Below are 23184 nucleotides of genomic sequence, written 5' to 3' on the forward strand. Positions count from 1 at the left end.
AGGTTTCACATTAAATGGGATGTTCACTTGTAACATATTGCTTTGTGTAAAACCTCAGAGGCTCCGATTACTTGTTATGTCAGAACATACATTTTCAACTAATTCATGTTAGCCCTTTCCTGCTGACCTACAAGTACAACTGTAGTCCCCAAACTAAAAGTAGTTTGGGAGTCGCACTTAAAAGTTTCAGGAAAGGACAACCTCTAACCTCTGAAATGTAGGAGCAAACTTTTACAGCTGACGAACTCAACTGGCCCATCCATAACTCTGGACATTTGCTGGTGTAAACAGAGAAATATAGTTTAAACTATTGCAGGAAGTTTACTAGATTTGTCAGACTGAGTGCTTTTCATTAAACACATCTAAAGGTCTTGTACCTTGGAAATGAAAGTTTAGAGTGGAGAAATTCTGCCTTCAATTACTTTACTTGACATGTTATATGTTAGCTTTGAAAGCTCAAGTATTTTTTCCCCAATCAATTGCCAAAATATGCATCACAAAGGCAGTCATTTAACAGGTCTCTACTGTCAGTCAACTAAGACTGATACAGGGTGGACAAACTATAATGAGCAACCATTTTGTTCAAATAGTTACTGCAAGCAATTAAAATGACTGTCAGAATTCAATTAACAAGCAAATATTAATTATCCAGTATTTGCTCCCAGCCCTGCTGCAGCCTGACATTTAAAATTCTCATCCTTATTCCAAATCTTCCCATCTCCGACCTCCTCCAGGTCGACAGTTTTATTTGTAACACTAGTGTTTTTAATATGATGGTTAGAGATTCTACTTCCAGCATTCTCACTCTGAACATCTAGTAACAAAATAATTTCACAGTTCAACGTAAATTTATTATCAAAATACATATACATCACCATATACTACCCGAGATACGTTCTTACAGTAGAACAAAGAAATACAACAGAATCAATGGAAAACTGCACATAAGTAGCTTCTTCCCTTCTGCCATCAGATTTCTAAATGGACCTTGAACCCAGGAACACTACCTCACATTTTTTTAATACCTGTTTTCGCACTACGCATTTTAACTATTTAACACACACACTTAATGTAATTCAGTTTTTTTTCCCCTATATCACATACTGCTTTCACAAAGTTAACAAATTTCATGACATGTTCTGGTGATATCAAACTGGATTCTGACAAAATACGCAAAAGACAAACCATGCAAATTAAAAAATATATATATTTAAATAAGTAATTCCAAGAACGCAACTGTAGAGTCCTTGAAAGTGAGTCTATAGGTTGTGGAATCAGTTCAGGTTTGAAACATAGAAACATAGAAAATAGGTTCAGGAGTAGGCCATTCAGCCCTTCGAGCCTGCACTGCCATTCAGTATGATCATGGCTGATCATCCAACTCAGAACCCTGCACCAGCCTTCCCTCCATACCCCTTGATCCCTTTAGCCACAAGGGCCATACCTAACTCCCTCTTAAATATAGCCAATGAACTGGCCTCAACTGTTTCCTGTGGCAGAGAATTCCACAGATTCACCACTCGCTGTGTGAAGAAGTTTTTCCTAATCTCGGTCCTAAAAGGCTTCCCCTTTATCCTCAAACTGTGACCCCTCGTTCTGGACTTCCTCAACATCGGGAACAATCTTCCTGCATCTAGCCTGTCCAATCCCTTTAGGATTTTACACGTTTCAATCAGATCCCCCCTCAATCTTCTAAATTCCAATGAGTATAAGCCTAGTTCATCCAGTCTTTCATCATATGAAAGTCCTGCCATCCCAGGAATCAATCTGGTGAATTGAGGTGAGTGAAGTTATCAATTCTGATTCAGGAGCCTGATGGTTGAAGGTAATAACTGTTCTTGAACCTAGAGGTGTGGGACCCAAGGCTCCTGTACCTCCTTCCCGATGGCAGCAGGGAGAAGATGCCTGGAATGGTCTGGGGAGGGGTGGGGGTCTTTGATGATGGATGCTGCCTTCTTGTGGCAGCGCTCCTTGTTGATGTGCTCAGTGGTGGGAGTGATTTTCCTATGATGGACTGGGCTGCATCCAGCACTTTTTGGAGGCTTTTCCATCAATGCCAAAAGTCAATGGCATGGCTGTATCTGGTCTACAGTGAAGGACGAAAGAGGAGAGATCAAGCAAAAACAAAAAGGGCCATTAAACTGGAACTATTTGATCAGGGAGAAGAGCTACCACCCAGCACACATTACTTATGACAGCAACAGTAGTCTTGTGTATTTAGATAGATAGATAGACAGACATACTTTATTGATCCCGAGGGAAATTGGGTTTTTGTTACAGTTGCACCAAGAATAGAGTATAAATATAGCAATATAAAACCATAAATAAATAATTTATCTAAACATCATATGCAATTTATGTCCACTTGTACTCCAGAGAATACTTTTTTTAAACCTGTTAATATTATTGTGTTAACATTACATTATGTGCTGTTTGTGGTATATGTACTGTGTTCTGCATCTTGACCCCGAGGAACATTTTATCATTTAGCTGCATACATCTGAACAGTTGAATGACAATAAACATGAACTTGAAAGGAAATGACGATTTTAAAGAAAAGTTAGCTACAAGATATTGTTACTGTTTAAACAGGATAATGAAGTGCATATAAAAAAGTGTTTGAAATGGCCACAGAGCCAAGATAGGAGAGAAGTGATGCAGAAGAGATAGAGACAAAGAATACAGAGTACAGAGTTGCAAGTGGAACACCTGCTCTTCTAACCCCAGGCCAACATCATTACATCAATCCCTGCCTCAGCTAATTAACAGCATTTGTCATCAAACCAAACAGAATTCAGTTTAAAACATGAACTTACTGTAATTAATAAAGGACTCCACACCAACAGCCAGAAAGTGTGGGAAATCACGAAAGCTGATGAACCTCAAGTTACAATGCAGACAATTAGGCTTCAGCAGACTGAGTACTTCACCAAAAAAATTACTCAGGAAGTTCGGTACAGCAGCAAACCACTAACCAATAAACACCGTGCACTCAAAGTTCACAGTAAATTTATTATCAAGGTACATATGTGTCACTATATACGACAGATTCATTTTCTTGTAGCATTCAAAGAAATTTAAAAACTGCATACAAACAAGGGCAAACAACAAACGTGCAAAAAAAAAAAACACAAATTGGGCAAATACTAAAAGTTTTAAAAAAGTAAAATAAGTAATAAATATTGAGAATGAGCTGCAGAGTCCTTGAATGTGAGCCCATAGGTTGTGGAATCAGTTCAGAGTTGGGGTGAGTGGGGTGCAGTGTAATCAAGAATCAACTGGTCAAGAGCTTGGTACTACTATAAAATTTAAACTTTATTGCAAGTGCAATCTGCTCATCTAGAATTGGTACCATTTACATTTTCCAACAGCTCAATCTGACAAAGTCCTGACAAAGTGTCTCAGCCTGAAACATCGACTGCTTATTCATTTCCAGAGATTCTGCCTGACCTGCTGAATTCTCCTGCATTCTGCCTGTGCTGCTCTGGATTTCTGGCATCTGCAGAATCTTTTGTGTTTATGACAAATTCTTAAATGTTTCATACAAAATAATTGAGGCCTGTCATTGATTTCCCACAACAAGGCAGCGCAGTGGTTAGCTCGACGCTATTACAGCTCGGGGTGTCAAAGTTCAAAGTTCACTTCCAGCAAACTTTGTAACAAAGTTTGCACACTCAAACCTGTGCACCTATGGGGTTCCTCCGGGTGCTCCGACTTCCCACAGTCCTAAGATGTAGATGTTAGTAAGTTAATTGGTCATTATAAATTGTCCTGTTATTAGTCTCGGGTTAAATCTGTGGTTGCAGGATGGCACTGCTCAGAGACTGTTCCACACCATGTCCAAATAAGAACAAGATACCTGTACTGGTAATTGTCAAACAGCAGCGAGCACAGATCACATCCATCCACACAACAGTTGATTCCAAAGACGTCATTACAGTCTCTTCTCCAGGAGATAAAGGTAAACAATAGAATATGAGAACAAGTATACTAACAATTCTCACAGATATTTCCAGAAGAAATTGATTTATTTAGAGATAACAAGCCCACGCTGTCCAATTACACCCATGTGACCAATTAACCTACTGACTCGCAAGGCCTTTGGAACGTGGAGGGAACCAGAGCACTCGGAGGAAACCCATGCCGTCATGGGGGAGGATGTACCAACTCCTCACGGATGTTGTCATATAGTCATTGAGAAGAACAGCACAAAAAGAGGCCCTCAGGCCCAGCTGGTCAGCGCCAAACCATTTACAGCACCCACACCCATCGACCTGCACCGGAACCACAGGCGGTGGTGGGAACTGAACCGGGTTGCCAGTGCTGTAATGCATTACCGCTATGCTATCATGCCGAACCAATACCATGTTGAACTTAGTCCCTTAACGAACATCGTGATACCCAACTTGTTTTTCTCCTTTGTGGTTCCGATAAAGGGTTCCAGACCTTACACTTCAACTGTTTTTCTTTCCACAGATGCTACCTAGCCTGTTGAATGTGTGCAGCGTTTTCTGGTCTTCATCAGTAAGAATTTGCAGCTGAGAGGTTGCACCAAATTTTTCTTATCGGCTCTAAGCCAAATTTGTGTCACCACATGTTGGCAAACCATCAAATACACCACTAACCTTCTCTTAAATTTCTCGTGAAATAGTGGGTGTAAGAGCTGGACATAGGAACCAAATTAGACATTGCTTTCATAGTTGCAGAAAGGGATCAATATAGGGCATTCAGGATAACTGAGCACAAAAAATGAAAATCTTATCTCATTATAACATCAAAGTAAACAAAAACTATCTTGATGTTACTAGCACAAGCAAATGGAAGTCATTCAGCTCATCACATCTATTCCAATCCTGGCTTGTAAATGCAATAGGCTCACCCCCAATCTATAATTCAGGAATACTGTGCCTCAAATGTTTCTGCTACTGGACCACTAATGTAGAGAAGGGACTTCAGTGACATTAACCTTACTACTAAAATGAAATAAGTCTGGAATGAAAAGCCAGCAATTTTAAGAATTCAGTGGTTGGTGAGTTGATGGAAAGGATCTTGAGAGGCAAGATTTATGAACATTTGGAGAGGCATAATAGGATTAGGAATAACCAGCATGGCATTGTCAAAGGCAGGTCATACCTTACGAGCCTGATTGAATTTTTTGAGGATGTGACTAAACACATTGATGAAGGTAGAGCAGTAGATGTAGTGTATTTGGACTTCAGCAAGACATTTGACAAGGTACTCCATGCAAGGCTTATTGAGAAAGTAAGGAGGCATGGGATCCATGGAGACCTTGCTTTGTGGATCCAGAATTGGCTTTCCCATTCTGGGACTCCTTTTCTTCGTGATTTTTATAAATGACCTGGATAAGGAAGTGGAGGAATGGGTTAGTAAATTTGCTGATGACACAAAGGTTGGGGGTCTTGCGGATAGTGTGGAGGGCTGTTAGTGTGGAGGGCTGTCAGAGGTTACAGCAGGACATCGATAGGATACAAAACTGGGCTGAGAAGCAGCAGATGGCGTTCAACCCAGATAAGTGTGAGGTGGTTCATTTTGATAGGTCAAATATGACGGCAGAATATAGTATTAATGGTAAGAATCTTGGCAGTGTGGAGGGTCAGAGGGATCTTGGGCTCCAACTGCATGAGAGACTCAAAGATGCTGCGCAGGTTGACTCTGTGGTTAAAGTGGCATACAATGCATTGGCCTTCGTCAACTGTGGGATTGAGTTCAAGAACGAGAGGTAATGTTACAGCTATATAGGACTCTGGTCAGACCCCACCTGGAGTACTGTGCTCAGTTCTAGTCACCTCACTACAGGAAGGATGTGGAAACTACAGAAAGGGTGCAGAGGAGATTTACAAAGATGTTGCCTGGATTAGGGAGCATGCCTTATGAGAATAGGTTGAGTGAACTCGGCCTTTTCTCCTTGGAGCAGCGGAGGATGAGAGGTGACCTGATAGAGGTGTATAAGAGGATGAGAGTCATTGATTTGTGGATAGTCAGAGCCTTTTTCCCCAGGGCTGAAATGGCTAACACGAGAGGGTGTAGTTTTAAGGTGCTTGGAAGTAGGTACAGAGATGTCAGGGGTTAGTTGTTTCTTTTTTAAAAGCAGAGTGGTAAGCGCGTGGAATAGGGAGCCAGCGACAGTGGTGGGAAGCGGATACGATAGGGTGTTTTAAAAGACTCCTGGATAGGTACATGGAGCTTAGAAAAAAAACAGAGGGCTATGGGTAACCCTAGGTAATTTCTAAAGCAAGCACATGTTTGGCACGGCATTGTGGGCCAAGGGGCCTGTATTGTGCTGTAGGTTTTCTACGGTTCTAAAAGACAAATATACATAGCTCAGTTATGTTTTTTACCTTTGACTTGGCCTATTGTAACTAAAGACATACCATTATGGTTCATTGAGGGGCGGGTCAATTCAGCTCGCTGCTCCACAAAGTTCATTTATTTATTTATTGAGATACAGCACAGAATAGGCCCTTCCAGCCCTTCAAGTTGTGCCACCTTGCAATCCCCCAATTTAATTGCAGCCTAATCACAGGGCAATAAGTAATTTACATTGACCAATTAACCTAACAACCGGTACGTCTTTGGACTGTGGGAGGAAACCAGGGCACCCGGAGGAAACCCACGCAGTCATGGACTGAACGTACAAACTCCTTATATACAGTGGTGGAACTTTACTCAGCTCTTAACTAAGTGTCTTTGTACAGAATCTTTGTGGACTTCAGTTCAGAATGCTATTTATTTGCATTTATTGCTTGCATGGTTTGTTTTAATTTTCTCTGCACTTTGGGTGTTTGACAGACTTATTTTAAAAAATGGGTTCTTTGAGCTTTTGCTTTAAAAATAGCTGCCTGTAAGGAGATGAATCACAAGGTTCCATGATGTAAACATACTTTGATAATAAATGTACTTTGAACCAAATGAAGTGTCCTATCAAGCCAATTGCTTGTGCCAAATAATTCTGATGGATTCAAGGTATCAGATTACACAGCCTTCTCAAAGTGGGTAAGGAATAGACAACTGTTAGCCTCACCAGCAATGGCCTATTCCACGAATGTAGAAAAACTTATCTGTTGTGATATTATTCCATTACTAATATTTTACCTTACACATAATGCTGATGTCTCTGTTGTAAGTCAACTTTGTTAACCATCATTTACATCTAAACTCATTCCTCTGATATTTTTGGTCCAAATCTGTTACCAAGCAATGCTTTCCATTTATTCTTGTGAAAAGTATTTACAAGCTTGAAAACCTATTCAAGAGTGGAAAGATTGCATGCAGCTCGGAAGCGGGTCCAAAGCTTTTCTATCATTAAAAAAGTTACAGAAATGTAACAACTTAAGTCTCAGGGAAGTAACACATCAAGATTCAAACTTGCTTAATGTCATTTCCAGTACATAAGTGTAATGGAAAACGAAATAATTGTTACTCCAGATCTGATGTAGAACATTAAAAACACAAACAATAAAAAAAATGCAAGAATAAGTTCATAGGATAACGTGTATTGATTGTATTCACAGTGAAAAATTAGAAGACAAGACACTTAAGGCTCATTTATTGAAGTATTTCTCTACTGACACACCTCAAATTGCACTTCTACATGAAGACGGAACCTGAGACCATCTACAAAATACAATTATCGCAAGAAACATCATACCTCATGGCCAATTACCGAGCTCCATTTGTTACAATCAGGCAGCATCTTTGAGTTAACTCCAGTGGGATAAGGAGGCCAAATTACCCAGGTACAGTTTATATAAAAAAAACACTAAAAATATTAATGCATTCACTACTAACAGATCCAACTAATTAAATTCCATGTACCAAATGAATTTCTTTTTAATGAATAGGACTCTAACATAATAACCAATCAGAATCAGGTTTATTATCACTGGCAAATGTCAAGAAATTTGTTTAGTAAGCTACAATAAGAAACAAATACTGCAAGAGAGCAAAATACTGAGGTAATTTCTCATGGGTCATGGACTGTTCAGAAATCTGATGGTGGAGGGGAAGAAGTTAAGTTAAAGTCTGTCCCGACCCTTAGGCTCATCAGGCCGGCGCTTATGCGGTTTCTGTGGCGTGAAGTGACTGAGAGTACAAGACTCCCCCCCCCCCCGCCGATTGGACGCCAGTCTATCGCGAGGTTAACCCCCAGCATTTTGCCGGTACCCATTTTCAGCTGGGTGGACTGAAGCATTGGGTGGTTAAGTGCCTTGCTCAAGGACACAACACGCTGCCTCGGCTGGGTCTCGAACTCACGACCTTCAGATCGCTAGTCCAACACCTTAACCACTTGGCCACACGCCACACAGAGGGGAAGAAGCTGTTCCTAAAACATTGTATACAAAATGAATCAGTGGTGGTGGTGTGCCTCAACAAAGTGGGATCCATCATCAATGACCTTCATCACACATATAAAAAAATAAGTAGAGTAAAAATTAATGAGGTAGGGTTCATGGGTGTGACAGAGCAGGTTTGCCACAAGTAATTTCTTCCTCCCTGCTCTCCCCCCCCCCACCCCACCCATAGCCCCGTAATTCTCATTAATTATGCTTATCTGGTGCGCACGTTAGACTAACGCATAGAATGAACACTTCTGTTTGTACTTGCACACTTCAGGACAGTGGCATTCTTTGTCGCGTGCTGTTTGTTGTTGTCTCCAGTTTTCAGGGAGGGGACCCTGACTGATGGGTAGGGCGTCTTTAAAAAGGTGCCGGTTTGTGGTGGCACGTGCTCAGTGCAGGCTCAGCGAAAGAGTTCATTCTGGGGGGGAATGGGGAAGAGTGCTGGCTCCTGGAAGATGGTCAGCCGTCGAATGATTTTGCTGCACATTGTATCTGTGATCTTATTGTCATGGATACATTTGCGGACATTTGTGATTGTGCAGAAGGATGTGAAATCCTATGTTCTGGTGTTTGTGTAATTGTTCAGGCTCATGGTAACAACTCCTCCCACATTCCAAAGAAGGGACTTCCCCTTTTCCTCCTCCAGTAAGGAGATCCTCCTTACGTGAAGGCTCATTTTGGGGTAGGTGAAGAGTGAGAGAGGGTGTGGCAAGGTGAGGTGTACAACTTCAGACTGATGTTTGGAGCTGTAGTCCTAAAGGTCTATGGTATTTTCTCTATTGTCATTTGTGTTATTTTGCCATTTTTAAAACTGTAAATATCTTTGCACATTTTCTATTTTTTTTAAACCTCTAACACACGATAAACGCCTTTGCACTGAATACGCTGCCGTGGCCTGCCATGTGATCTTTTAAACCCAAACCTTCATATGGACATGCAACCCTCACGAAAACTCAGTGTGACCATGGGTTGCTTGATTGTCTGTTCAGAAATCTGATGGTGGAGGAGGAGAACCTGAAAGAAGCTGTTCCTAAAACATTTGGTGTGAGCCAATAAGAATCGGTATATTAAGAGCTAAAAAGAATACATTGCATTAAGCCATCTTGCATTGCAAAGAACCAACATTTCACTTATGAGCCACATATCTCACACTACCTGATTCACCAAAATCTATAGGCGGAGGTATGGCAAGCATTCAGAAAAGCCAGCAGAATCTTGCTGTTTATTTCTATGGAGCAGAATATGTGAAAAAGTGGAGATTGATGAGGCCTCCGTCGGTCAGGGTTAACCACAGATGTTGCATCCTAGCTGTGTAGATGCACAATATGGAGAGAGCAAGCTGCTGCCCGTGTAGTAAGCTCCCCCGCCTCCATACATCTGATGAACCCAAAGGAACGGCAGAGACCGATACAATTTGGCACCAGCAGCATTGCAGGGGGTGCCAGTCAGTATTGAGCTCAATGTAGGACTGCCTTAGGGACTCCAGTTCCGGATTTTTCCCCTCAGGGTTTACTCCCGAAGCCTTCCGCATGAGATCAGTGAGATCACGAGTGAAGTATCACTTACAGCACTAATCTCAAGGATGGATTAATCTCAAGGAGGGTGTTTGAGGAGGAGATTGATAGGTATCTAATTAGTCAGGGTATCAAGCGATATGGGGAAAAAGCCGGAAATTGAATTAGATGGGAGAATAGCTTAGCTCATGATGGAGTGGCGGAGCAGACTCGATGGGCCGAATGGCCTTCCTCTGCTCCTTTGTCTTGTGAATGTTAATGTATGGGATAAAATTCAGAGGAGGGCTACAGAAACAATAGCCAGAGTGAGTGAATTATTTTACAAGGGAAGGACAGATGGTGTAGGCCTCTGAGCATTATTGCCATAATATCCATAAGACCATAAGACAAAGGAGCAGAAGTCGGCCATTCGGCCCATTGAGTCTGCACCACCATTTTATCATGTCCGCTGCTGTTGAGTGAGAAAGATTCTCAAGGCAGAGGATGATGCTTCATGGGAGAATCTGGAACTGTGGGGGCAGGGATGTCACTTGCTGAAAACAAGGGTCAACTATTTACTGCATGTTCGGTAGAATTTCTTCTCCCGGAGGATCACAAATCTCTGGAACAGTCTCCCACAGTGGTGTGTTAGAGTTGCAGTTAGCGCATCACTTTACAGTGCCAGCCAGCAACCACTGATTGTGATTCAATTCCTGCCGCTGCCAAAGGAATTTGTTTATTCTCCATACTGGTTTATTATAAAATTCCAAAGAGCAGGGTAAGGGCATGCTACATTGGTGACAGAAGCATGGCAACACCTGTGGGCTGCCCCCAGCATAATCATTCCTGATAAGATTTGATACTAGCACACATTTCACTGTGTGTTTCATTGAACATATTACAAATAAAGCTTATCTTTTCCTCAAACTTCAATGAAAATAGTGAATTTTGATATTTAAGGGTTAAGGCTGGTGGACTCTTGATAAGATTGAAACAAGTAGAAAGGAAAGGAGGGTTGGGTAAACTTATCAGATTGGACAACACCTTACTAAATGCAGGCCAGATTCAACAGACAGTTGTTGTTCTTGTTGATGCTGTTGTTCCTTTCCACACCCAGCGGCACATCGGGCAGCAAGCTTGCCGTTTCTTTAGCATTTTATCTGTTTTATTTTTTTTTAAAAAAACAAGGCCAATTTGCTAGCTCAATGCTCAACCCAGCGCAGATGGAAAGCGCGAAAGGAGACGGCCAGATTCAAACCCGTGACTGCTCACCTCAAAGTCTGGCGCAGAAGCCTCTACACCACTGGCCGGCAGATTCAACAGGCAGAGTGCGCTTCCCAATTCCAATTCTTTTAAGATCTTGCTAATCTCAGCCTAGGCAATGGTGGCATCATAAATAAGCGCCATTGGTCCTTGATTATGTTGAGGAAAAGCAGCCCAGATTATTGCTGTTGTTCACTGCACAAAGAGCATGCAGATGCTCTGCTTCCTCCAAGTGGTAATTACAGCCTATTATCAATACAGACCAACCACATGGAACACCAAGTGCTCAATACATGCACAGTACTCCCAAAATCCAAGGGAAAATAATGTGCAAAGTCAACTTTGGAAAGGGAAAAGGAAGAAGGTTAGATTTTAAAAACTTACTCAATGGAAAATCACCAGTCAGATGATATTTCTCTTCCAAAGTCCACAGTAATCTGCAAAAGACAAAAAAAAAATTAACTCAGTATCAAAATAAAACTTGTCACCAGAGCTCACAAACAAACTTTCTATCAGCAGGTAATAGAGACAAGGGTGGGATGGGGAATGAGAAGATTGGAGGAATCCTGGGTAGAAAAAATGATTAAAATACCAAGCCTATTTATTGCAAAAGTTAAGGGCAGCTTTTGAAATTCAAGGCAGACACTGCTTTACATAAACAATGTATTAGGAGGTACATTTACACCATACAGAAGACGCTAACAAAATATATACAGGAACCTGGAAACACAATGATTAGTTAGTTAGCTAGTTCCTCGCTGCACTTTGTGACGCATCGGGCAGCAATCTTGCTGTTTCTTTAGCATTTATCTTTTCTTTTATAGAAAAGACGCCAAGTTGCTAACTCTGAAGGGTCACAATCTCACCATTTTGCTTTTTTAGTACCACTTAGTTGTATAGTCTTTAGGCACCTTATAGTATTCTTTTAATGTTTTGCACTGTACTGAGTGGCAGCATGGAGATACATCTCTACCAAAGGAGGTGTAAGGCTCTCCTTCCCTCCGCTAGCCTGCAGGTCACCCTTGGGTAAGGTGTAGCACCTGTTTAGCACCCCCCCACCCCCGATCAGGGTCAGGTGAAGCCATGGGAGCAGGAGGAGGATGGTCGTATGAGCAGCTGGTACATATCACAAGTCCTGGTTATGTGACCACTGATGCCAGGCAGACCATCTCTGCAGAGTACCGATAATGGCTGGGGTCACCCATCTTGTAAAGACACTGCCCAGAAGGCAGCAATGGCAAACCACTTCTGTAGAAAAAAAATTGCCAAGGACAATCATGGTCATAGACCCTCAGCGCTCATGTCACATGCAACACAGCACATAGTGATGGTGATGCACTGTACCACTGCCACAAAACAATAAATTTCACAACATCTGTCAGTGATAATAAACCCAATTCTGATTTTTTGGCTACTGTACCATTGCCATTCATGGCCCCTTGGGGTGCCTATACACTATAGAAAGAATGGCATTGATCTGCTAAATGATTCAGTAAATATTGCAAGGCACGTGAAACCACAGCTCACCGTAGGCACTACTGAAGTTTACCAAATTTTCAATGGGACCAAGAAGTGGACTGCTTGGTCAGGACACAATTTGTTGATCATTTGAGAAGCAACTGAAATTCCTATAAAACTCAATATTGACTTCAACCTACCCAAATAGCTATCAAGAGTTATATTAATTATTTTCTGGGTTTGTGTGTCGTCCCCAATTCCAGGACAATCAGCGCACGTAGCCATAGTATTTGAGAAGTAAATGTTCAGAATTTTGGGAAGAACAACACAGCTTTTAAATACAAAATATGGTATGTTTCACATTCAAGAGAAGTATTAATGAGTCCAAAGCATTGTGCAGAATTTAGCATCAGCAGAGATCATGCACCCTTTAGACTGGCACTTAACACCGGAGAACTGTTCAGGCTCCGGGACAACTTCTTCCACCAGGCCAACAGACTGAAAAATTCATGCTGATACAACTGTATTTCTATGTTATATTTACTGTCCTGTTGTACATATTATAAGTTCTTATAAGTTGCACATTCAGTTCTGTACATGTCAGCTGTGTGGTGAAAAAAGGACAACAACGCCTCTTTCACCTCAGATGGTTGAAGTAGTTTGGTATGGGCCCCCAAATCCTAAGAACTTTCTACAGGGGCACAATATTGAGCATCCTGACTGGCTGCATCACTGCCTGGTGTGGGAACTGTACTTCCCCCAATCGCAGGACTCTGCAGAGAGTGGTGCAGATAGCCCAGCGCATCTGTAGATGTGAACTTCCCACTATTCAGAACATTTACAAAGACAGGTGTGATAAAAGGGCCCGAAGGATCATTGTGAACCCAAGTCACCCCAACCACAAACTGTTCCAGCTACTACATCTGGGAAATGGTACCACAGCTTTAAAGACAGGACCAACTGGCTCCGGGACAGCTTCTATCACCAGGCTATCAGACTGCTTAATTCATGCTAATACAACTGTATTTCTAGGTTATATTGACTGTCCTGTTGTACATACTATTATAATTTCTCCGTGGATTGTCACCTTGTCGTGGTGGAGAGGCTTGTGTGGTCCTGAGATCCCGAGAACGATGCCGTCTGGAGCTATGCTCCTGGTAGGGTCACCCAAGGCGGTAAGGTCGAGGGTGAGGTCCCTGACAAAGAACAATCCAACCAAAACCTCAACGGTGGAACAGGCAGATGAAGTTACTTCGAACTGAACGGCTGTGAAGGCGGATGAAGGCAGCTACAAATCCATCAGCTCCAATCGTCATGGTTTCCATGCCATTGGAATCAGTTGGTTGATTTGTGAAGTACCGTGTGCTTCTTGGAATGCAACATCAAATACACGTTAAACAAATACACGCACAGGCGTCTTCGCTCTGTGGGTACAATGGAACGAAGACCATCATCCTCGACCTCGAGGGATAGCCACGACGACGACTATTATAAGTTACTACAAATTGCACATTGCATATTTAGACAGACGCAACGTAAAGATTTTTATTCATGTATATGATAGATGCAAGTAATAAAGTCAATTCAATTCAATTTTAGCCATCACCTGACCAATCCAAATCTGACCCAACCTCAGGGATATACTATATATCCAAATTCAACATCTGAGTCTCATCAGGCAACAGTTACTTGACAGAAGAACATTCTGACTGAGGAACACATACAAAAATGCTGGAGGAACTCAAAGTTAGGCTGCATCTGTGGACAACAAAAGACAAGCCGAGACTCTCCATCAGGGCTGGAAAAGAAGAGAAGAAGAAGCCTGAATAAGGTGGCGGGGGAGGGGGGGGGGGGAGGAGAAGGAATACAAGCTGAAAGGTGATAAGTGAAGCCAGGTGGGACAAAGTAAGAAGCTGGGAAATGATAGGTTGGAAAGGCAAAGGGCTGAAGGAGGAGGATTCTGACAGGAGAGGACAGTGGACCATGGGTGAAAGGAAAAGAGGGGACCCAAAGAGAGAAGATGAACTGGTGAGAAGAGAGGGGATGAGAGAGTAACCAGAATGGAGTATGAAAAAAAAGGAGGCAGATCAACATGCTCCATATTCCACAGTTACAAAAAAAAACACAAACAGAGGTCCCCCAGCAAATTGTGTGTGTTTTTTTTCCTTTGCTCCAAGTCTGGAGGGAAATTGAGGGGATAAAAACTTCCCCAAAGTATAAGTGCAACAAAACATAAATATAATCACTGTGATTTAATACTAATTGCAGTAAAAAACTTTACAATGACCAATTAACCTACCAACCAGTACATCTTTGGACTGTCAGAATTATGATGTAGTGGCCATTACAGAGACTTGGCTAGCACCAGGGCAGGAATGGATTCTCAATATTCCCGGATACCAGTGCTTTGAAAGAGATAGAGAGGGGGGAAAAGGGGAGGAGGGGTGGCATTACTGGTCAGGGATACTATTATAGAAAGGGTGGGTAATGTAGCAGGATCCTCTTTTGAGTCAGTATGGGTGGAAGTCAGGAACAAGGAGGGAGCAGTTACTCTATCGGGGGTATTCTATAGGCCCCCTGGTAGCAGCAGAGATACAGAGAAGCAGATTGGGAGGCAGATTTTGGAAAGGTGCAAAAATAACAGGGTTGTTATCATGGGTGACTTTAACTTCCCTAATATTGATTGGCACCTGATTAGTTCCAAGGGTTTAGATGGGGCAGAGTTTGTTAAGTGTGTCCAGGACGGATTCCTGTCACAGTATGTGAACAGGCCGACTAGGGGGAATGCCATACCAGATCTAGTACTAGGTAATGAACCGGGTCAGATCACAGATCTCTCAGTGGGTGAGCATCTGGGGGACAGTGACCACCGCTCCCTGGCCTTTAGCATTATCTTGGAAAAGGATAGAGTCAAAGAGAACAGGAAAATTTTTAATTGGGGAAGGGCAAATTATGAGGCTATAAGGCTAGAACTTGCAGGTGTGAATTGGGATGATGTTTTGCAGGGAAATGTACTATGGACATGTGGTCAATGTTTAGAGATCTCTTGCAGGATTTTAGGGAGAAATTTGTCCCGGTGAGGAAGATAAAGAATGGTAGGGTGAAAGAACCATGGCTGACAAGTGAGGTGGAAAATCTAGTCAGGTGGAAGAAGGCAGCATACACGAGGTTTAGGGAGCAAGGATCAGATGGGTCTATTGAGGAATATAGGGAAGCAAGAAAGGAGCTTAAGAAGGGGCTAAGAAGAGTAAGAAGGGGGCATGAGAAGGCCTTGGCGAGTAGAGTAAAGGAAAACCCCAAGGCATTCTTCAATTATGTGAAGAACAAAAGGATGACAGGAGTGAAGGTAGGACCGATTAGAGATAAAGCTGGGAAGATGTGCCTGGAGGCTGTGGAAGTAAGCGAGGTCCTCAATGAATACTTCTCTTCGGTATTCACCAATGACAGGGAACTTGATGATGGTGAGGACGATAGGAGTGAGGTTGATGTTCTGGAGCATGTTGATATTAAGGGAGAGGTGGTGTTGGAGTTGTTAAAATACATTAGGACGGATAAGCCCCCGGGGCCTGACAGAATATTCCCCAGGCTGCTCCACGAGGTGTGCTGAGCCTCTGGCTAGGATCTTAATGTCCTCGTTGTCCACAGGAATGGTATCGGAGGATTGGAGGGAGGCGAATGTTGTCCCCTTGTTCAAAAAAAGGTAGTAGGGATAGTCTGGGTAATTACAGACCAGTGAGCCTTACGTCTGTGGTGGGAAAGCTGTTGGAAAAGATTCTTAGAGATAGGATCTATGGGCATTTAGAGAATCATGGTCTGATCAGGAACAGTTAGCATGGCTATGTGAAGGGCAGATTGTGTCTAACAAGCCTGATAGTTCCTTGAGGTGGTGACCAGGCATATAGATGAGGGTAGTGTAGTGGATGTGATCTATATGGATTTTAGTAAGGCATTTGACAAGGTTCCACATGGTAGGTTTATTCAGAAAGTCAGAAGGCATGGAATCCGGGGAAGTTTGGCCAGGTGGATTCAGAATTGACTTGCCTGCAGAAAGCAGAGGGTTGTGGTGGAGGGAGTACGCTCAGAATGGAGGATTGTGACTAGTGGTGTCTCACAAGGATCTGTTCTGGGACCTCTACTTTTCGTGATTTTTAGTAACGACCTGGATGTGGGGGTAGAGGAGTGCGTTGGCAAGTTTGCAGACGACACAAAGGTTGGTGGTGTTGTAGATAGTGTAGAGGATTGTCAAAGATTGCAGAGAGACATTGATAGGATGCAGAAGTGGGCTGAGAAGTGGAAGATGGAGTTCAAACTGGAGAACTGTGAGGTGGTACACTTTGGAAGGACAAACTCCAAGGCAGAGTACAAAGTAAATAGCAGGATACTTGGTAGTGTGGAGGAGCAGAGGGATCTGGGGGTACATGTCCACAGATCCTTGAAACTTGCCTCACAGGTGGATAGGGTAGTTAAGAAAGCTTATGGGGTGTTAGCTTTCATAAGTCGAGGGATAGAGTGTAACAGTCACGATGTAATGATGCAGCTCTATAAAACTCTGGTTAGGCCACAACTGGAGTACTGTGCCCAGTTCTGGTCACCTCACTATAGGAAGGATGTGGAAGCTTTGGAAAGGGTGCAGAAGAGATTTACCAGCATGCTGCCTGGTTTAGAGAGTATGCATTATGATCAGAGATTAACGGGGCTAGGGCTTTACTCTTTGGAGAGAAGGAGGATGAGAGGAGACATGATAGAGGTGTACAAGATAATAAGAGGAACAGATGGAGTGGATAGCCAGCACCTCTTCCCCAGGGCACCACTGCTCAATACAAGAGGACATGGCTTTAAGGTAAGGGGTGAGAAGTTCAAGAGGGATATTAGAGGAAGGTTTTTTGCTCAGAGAGTGGTTGGTGCATGGAATGCACTGCCTGAGTCAGTGGTGGAGGCAGATACACTAGTGAAGTTTATGAGACTAGTTGACAGGTATATGGAGGAATTTAAGGTGGGGGGTTATATGAGAGGCAGGGTTTGAGGGTCAGCACAACATTGTGGGCCAAAGGGCCTGTACTGTGCTCTACTATTCTATGTTCTACGTTAAACCTACGCGGTCAAGGGGAGAATATACAAACCCCTTCCTCCCATTGTCCATGAGGTTTTCTACGTTCTCTCCATGACCGTGTGGGTTTCTCTGATTGCCCCGGTTTCCTTCCACAGTCCGAAGACCTATTGGTCGGTTAACTGGTCATTGTAAATTGTCCTGTGACAAGGCTAGGATTAAATAAGGAGTTGCTGGGCTATGTGGCTCGCGTGACTGGAAGGACCTGTTTTGTACTATATGTCAGTAAGTAAATAAAAATAAAATGAGCTCCATCTAAGTTTCTAAACCTGTAAGTGTTATTTGGGACAGCTCTAGTCATGCAATTCACTATCTATAATTGAGTGCAAATATGTGACATAGGTAACTATTGTTGACTGGTAGCTAGGTGTGGAAGCAGTAAACAGTGATCTCATTTAAACTGGGTAAGGTTCATGCAGTGAAAGTTCCCGATTACTCAGCACGATATTGGACACGAGACACAATAACCTGAGCGCAAAACATAAACAATAATCAAGCACAGAATCTTGGCACTTCTTAATCTTTATCTCCAGTCCCCAGAGTCAGTCACAAAGCAATAGACCACTGATACAGGCCCCTTTCTGCCCAACAACCCTACGCTGCCCTCCCAGTTAGTCCTAATTTCCCGCATTCAGTCCATATCCCTCCAAGTCCCAACCTTCAAGGCTCGTCATATGAGAAGCGTTTGATGGCTCTGGGCCTCTACACATTGGAATTCAGAAGAATGAAGGGTGACCTCATTGAATCTGATCAAATGTTGAACGGCCTTTAATAGAATGGATATGGAGAGGATATTTCCTCTGGTGAGGGGAGTCGAAGACCAGAGGAGACAGCCTCAGATAGAGGAGTGCCCTTTTAGAATGGAGGTGAGGAATTTCTTTAGCCAGAGTGGTGAACCTGTGGAATTTGTTGCCACGGGCGGCTGTGGTGGCCGAGTCATTGAGTATGTTTAAGGCAGAGGTTGATCGATTCTTAATTAGTCAGTACTCAGTGGTTCAGCCATGATGAAATGGCAGAGCAGACTTGATGGGCCAGATAGCCTAATCCTGCTCCTATAACTTACGGTCTTCCATGTACTTATCCAAATACCTGTCCAAACCACTTCCTCCACCAATTATCTCCATATACTCAACACCCTCTGCATGAAAAAATTTGCCATTCAGATTCCATTTAGATCTTTCCCCTCACGCTGAACCTCTGATCATTAGGTATAGACTCCCTCTACATTGTACAACAGTTTCATCATCCCCTTTCTCTATGCCTCTCAATTTAAAACATTTCTATAAGGTCGCCCCTCACTCCAAATAATGAGGATCTAGTCTGGCTGGCCTCTCCATAACACAGGCCCTCTAGTTTTGGCAACATCCTTGAATCTTTTCTGCACTTGATTTTCCCCATTTAACCACACCTTTCCTTTCACAGTCATGGTTCAAAAACGATACCAAAGTTTCAGAAGTGGTTTGCCCTTGCCTTCTTCTGAGCAATATCTTTAAAAGACGGGTGACCACAGCCATTATCAATACTCCTCAGATCGCCTGCGTGGCGTCTGTGGTCGCATAACCAGGACACGTGATATGCACCGGCTGCTTATACGACCATCCACCACCTGCTCCCATGGCTTCATGTGACCCTGATGGAGGCTGAGCATGTGATACACCTTGCCCAAGAGTGATCGGCAATCTAGCCGACGAAAGGAGCACCTTACAGCACCTTTGCTAAACGTGTATAGATGGGGAAGCAGAGTGGAGGTTCAAGAGTTAGTGGATAATAACTCAGAAATGGACAACCTGTAAGAAAACCTATGGACTAGCAAGAGAACAAACATAAATGTTGAAGGACAACAAGCAACCTGCTGGACTGCAGGGGTTCCCAACCCTTTTTTATGCCATGGAGCCTTCCCATTAGCCGAGGGGCCCCATGGACCCCAGGTTGGGCAGCATCAGTGACGGATGTTTAATGTCAAAACACTGGATCATCAGGAATGCTTTTCCTCCCACAGATATGGCTTCCCCCACTGAGCTCCTCCAGCAGACTGCTTGTTACTCCGTGTTCCTACATTTAAATCTCCTGTGGCTCCAAGAAACTCCACACTTGCTGATGAACCTACAAAACCTGCAAAGGTTGTTTCTTTAAAATAAGGAAAATCAGAATCAGGTTTATTATCACCGGCATGTGACGTGAAATTTGTTAACTTAGCAGCAGCAGTTCAATGCAATACATAATCTAGCAGAGAGAAAACAATATAATAATAAATAAAATAAAAATAAATAAGTCAATCAATTACAGCATACATATATTGAATAGATTAAAAAATGCAAAAATCAGAAATACTGTATATTAAAAAAGTGAGGTAGTATCGAAGGGTTCAATGTCCATTTAGGAATCGGATGTCAGAGGGGAAGAAGCTGTTCCTGAATCACTGAGTGTGTGCCTTCAGGCTTCTGCACTTCCTACCTGATGGTAACAGTGAGAAAAGGGTATGCCCTGGGTTCTGGAGGTCCTTGCTGAGACACCGCTCCCTGAAGATGTCCTGGGTACTTTGTAGGCTAGTACCCAAAATACAGATTTGAGGAACCTCGCCAAGTGCATAAATCATCTCTGTAGCACAAGTTTGGTCAGGCTCAGTTACTGTATATTGAACTATACCAAAGACTATTTGTCCTCACTGGAGGGGACTCTACAATGATGTATTGTATAGCCCATCGAGGTCCATACTTTTCAAATACCAAAGCTCTGTAGCATTACAAACAAGTGCCTTTATATATTTATTGAGATACAGTGCAGAATAGACCCTTCTGGCCCTTCAGCCGTGCAGCCTAACAATTCCCGATTTAACCCTAGCCTAATCACAGGGCAATTTACAATGACCAATTAACTGACCAATCAGTACATCTTTGGACCGTGGGAGGAAACCCACGCACTCACAGGGAGAACACAAAGTTCTTACAGACAGCAACAGGAATTGAGCCCAGGTCTCTGGTACTGTAAAGCATTGTGCTAATCGCTATGCCACTGTGCTGCCCCTGGCATATTGATAATATTCAAGACCAAGGGGCAATTTACTTTGACGGAAGCAGTAACGAAGGATTACGTGCTGTATGGTATTATTTTAAATGGAGCAAGGACAAAAAAATAACAGGATTCCTCCCCACAAGCCCACAAAGTCTTGACTAATCTGCCACTTCAGATCCACTCTCACTTCCCCATCTCATTCCCATACCCCATGCTTCTAAAAGCTTATCAACTTGAGAAAAGATAAACACAGGCCTTGGCGACCTTTCAACTGAAAACATGCAACCAGCAGCACTGCTAACAAACAAACGAACTTGTGGTCAGTACCACAAGAAATTGCTTGCAAAATTCTGAGAATCTATCATTTCAGCTGATACAATTGAGTTGATTAGAATTATTAATAGTCACCGATTACAGAGCTAAGAGAGGCACGATTTTCCTCCCCATTTCTAGACTTCAGTAGTTCCAAGGACCATATTCGCGGAAATCATAAACATGAGATTCTGGAAATCGAGAGCAACACACACAATGCTGGATGAGCTCAGCAAGTCACGCAGCTTCTATAGAGAAGAATAGACAGTCAATATTTTGGGCTAAGAGCCTTCATTAGATCTGTAAAGGAAGGGGGCAGAAGTCATAATGAGAAGTTGGGGGAGGGGAAGCAATTCAAGCATTCATTTATGGTCAGCTGTCACTGCAATGGCACAATTATATTTAGCAGAAAGGAAAGTCAAATCACAAGATAAGGCTGTTTATCCAGTTAGAGCTCTCCAGCTCTCCACAGCATCTGTTTCCATAGTCTCTGCAATTTGACACTGTAGATCCTGCAAGTATGTAAATACTGGTTTTCGTGTATATTCTGATGAGTTCCTCAGAACTGGTTGAAAACTGATCATTTCTACTCAGTTGAACATGGAGTATCAAGTAAAATTCAACTGCTTGAAATACGGTGAAAGATTGCTTCAATGTTTAACGATCTGACACAGTCCTCAAACCAATGTGTATTTTTAAAAAATAACAGTTACCACAGTCATTAGACCTGCACTTAAAAGGCCAAAATGTTTGCAGTAAATCTGCTTCAGTTTGTTTTGGGTTTAAGAATAGCTTATCAGTAACACAAAATAGAACACTTTAGCCAATCCAGTTAGACACTACACTAAAATTTTAAAAATGGAGACACTCAGCTGGATCACAGATATTAAGCATTTCTCTTTCCATGCATGCTCCATAACCTGTCAAATCTTGCCAGCATTTCTTGTTTTGTTTTTCAGATTTCTTGCATCTGCAGTTTTACTGACAATTCAAATCCCCTATATTCTGCACCAAGCAATGTACTTACACACTATCTCTAGGTCTAGGAAGAATGCCCTGGTTTGTTGCAGCCCACTCCATTTCTGGCACCCTTTGCCAAATCTGACTACACTTGAAGAGGATGGTTTGGTACCAAAAGCTCAAATTGAAAGTTCAAATTAATTTATTAGTAATGCACAACGTATAGGGTGGCAGGTGCTCCTTTCCTCCAACAGTCTGCACGTCACCTTTGAGAAAGGTGTAGCATCTGCTTCCCCCCCCCCCGCCAAACAGGATCAAGTGAAGCCATGGGAGCAGGTGGTGGATGGTTGTATGACAAGCCTGGTTATGCAACCACTGAAGCCAGGCAGGCAACCCCCGACGAGTATTGATAATGGCTAGGGTCACCCATCTTGTAAAGAAATTCCCCAGAAGGAAATGGCAAACCGCTTCTGTAGAAAAATGTGCCAAGAACAATCATGGTCAAAGACCATGATCACCTACATCGCACGACGCAGCACATAATGACCAGTACCATACACAACCTTGAGATTCATTTTCTTGCAAGCACTCACATGAAATCAAAGAAATACTATAAAATCCATGAAAGATAAAGATTGAGAAACATTTCAATGTACATAAGAGGATAAGTCAAACAAAGTAATAAAAATATATAAATAATACTGAAAACATCAAGTCCACAGGCTGCAGAGTCAGTTTAGTGCTGAGACAAGTGAAGCTGGTCCAGGATACCAATTGGTACAGGGCAACAACTGCTCCCTAACCTGGCAGTGAGGGACCCAAGACTCCTGTGCCTCCCGCCTGATGGCAATAGCAGAAAGAGAGGGAGATGGGTCAAACACAGGCAGACAGGGTGGCAAGCATTGAGGGCAAGGAGCTTTCAAGCTCAGATCTATAAGTATCAGCTTCAGACTGACTCCTTCAAGTATCGTCCTTGCCCAAATTACTCTACTGAAACTTATATGAAAGGAACCCATGGACACCAAACAGTGGAAAGAGTCTCTCAACATTCACCCTGTCAAGCCATTTTGGCTTGTTTTCCAATTGGATCAGCTCCTGTACTTAAGTAAAGAAAAGTCAGTCTTGTTCGGTGTGGAAAAATGAAAGATATATAGATATAGAGAGAGAGAGAGAGTGAGAGAGAGAGAGAGAGAGAGATTAATGAAAGGCAAGGCATCAC

The 23184-nt window shown here is 42.7% G+C and overlaps 1 protein-coding gene across 4 annotated transcripts in view; it reads right to left on the reverse strand.

Moving 5' to 3' along the window:
* akap13 (A-kinase anchoring protein 13) overlaps nucleotides 1-23184 on the reverse strand; it is a 561754-nt gene that overhangs the window by 501507 nt on the left and 37063 nt on the right. For 3 of the 4 annotated variants that reach the window (XM_072278084.1, XM_072278087.1, XM_072278081.1), the window contains exon 2: nucleotides 11501-11553. The gene's annotated coding sequence lies outside the window, so the exon portion shown is untranslated. Of the gene's footprint in view, nucleotides 1-2816; nucleotides 2896-11500; nucleotides 11554-23184 lie in introns of those variants that run through there. The other variant, XM_072278085.1, reaches the window with a different exon arrangement.

The sequence above is a fragment of the Mobula birostris genome, chromosome 14 (assembly GCF_030028105.1).
Source record: "Mobula birostris isolate sMobBir1 chromosome 14, sMobBir1.hap1, whole genome shotgun sequence".
Classification (NCBI taxonomy): Eukaryota; Metazoa; Chordata; class Chondrichthyes; order Myliobatiformes; family Myliobatidae; genus Mobula; species Mobula birostris.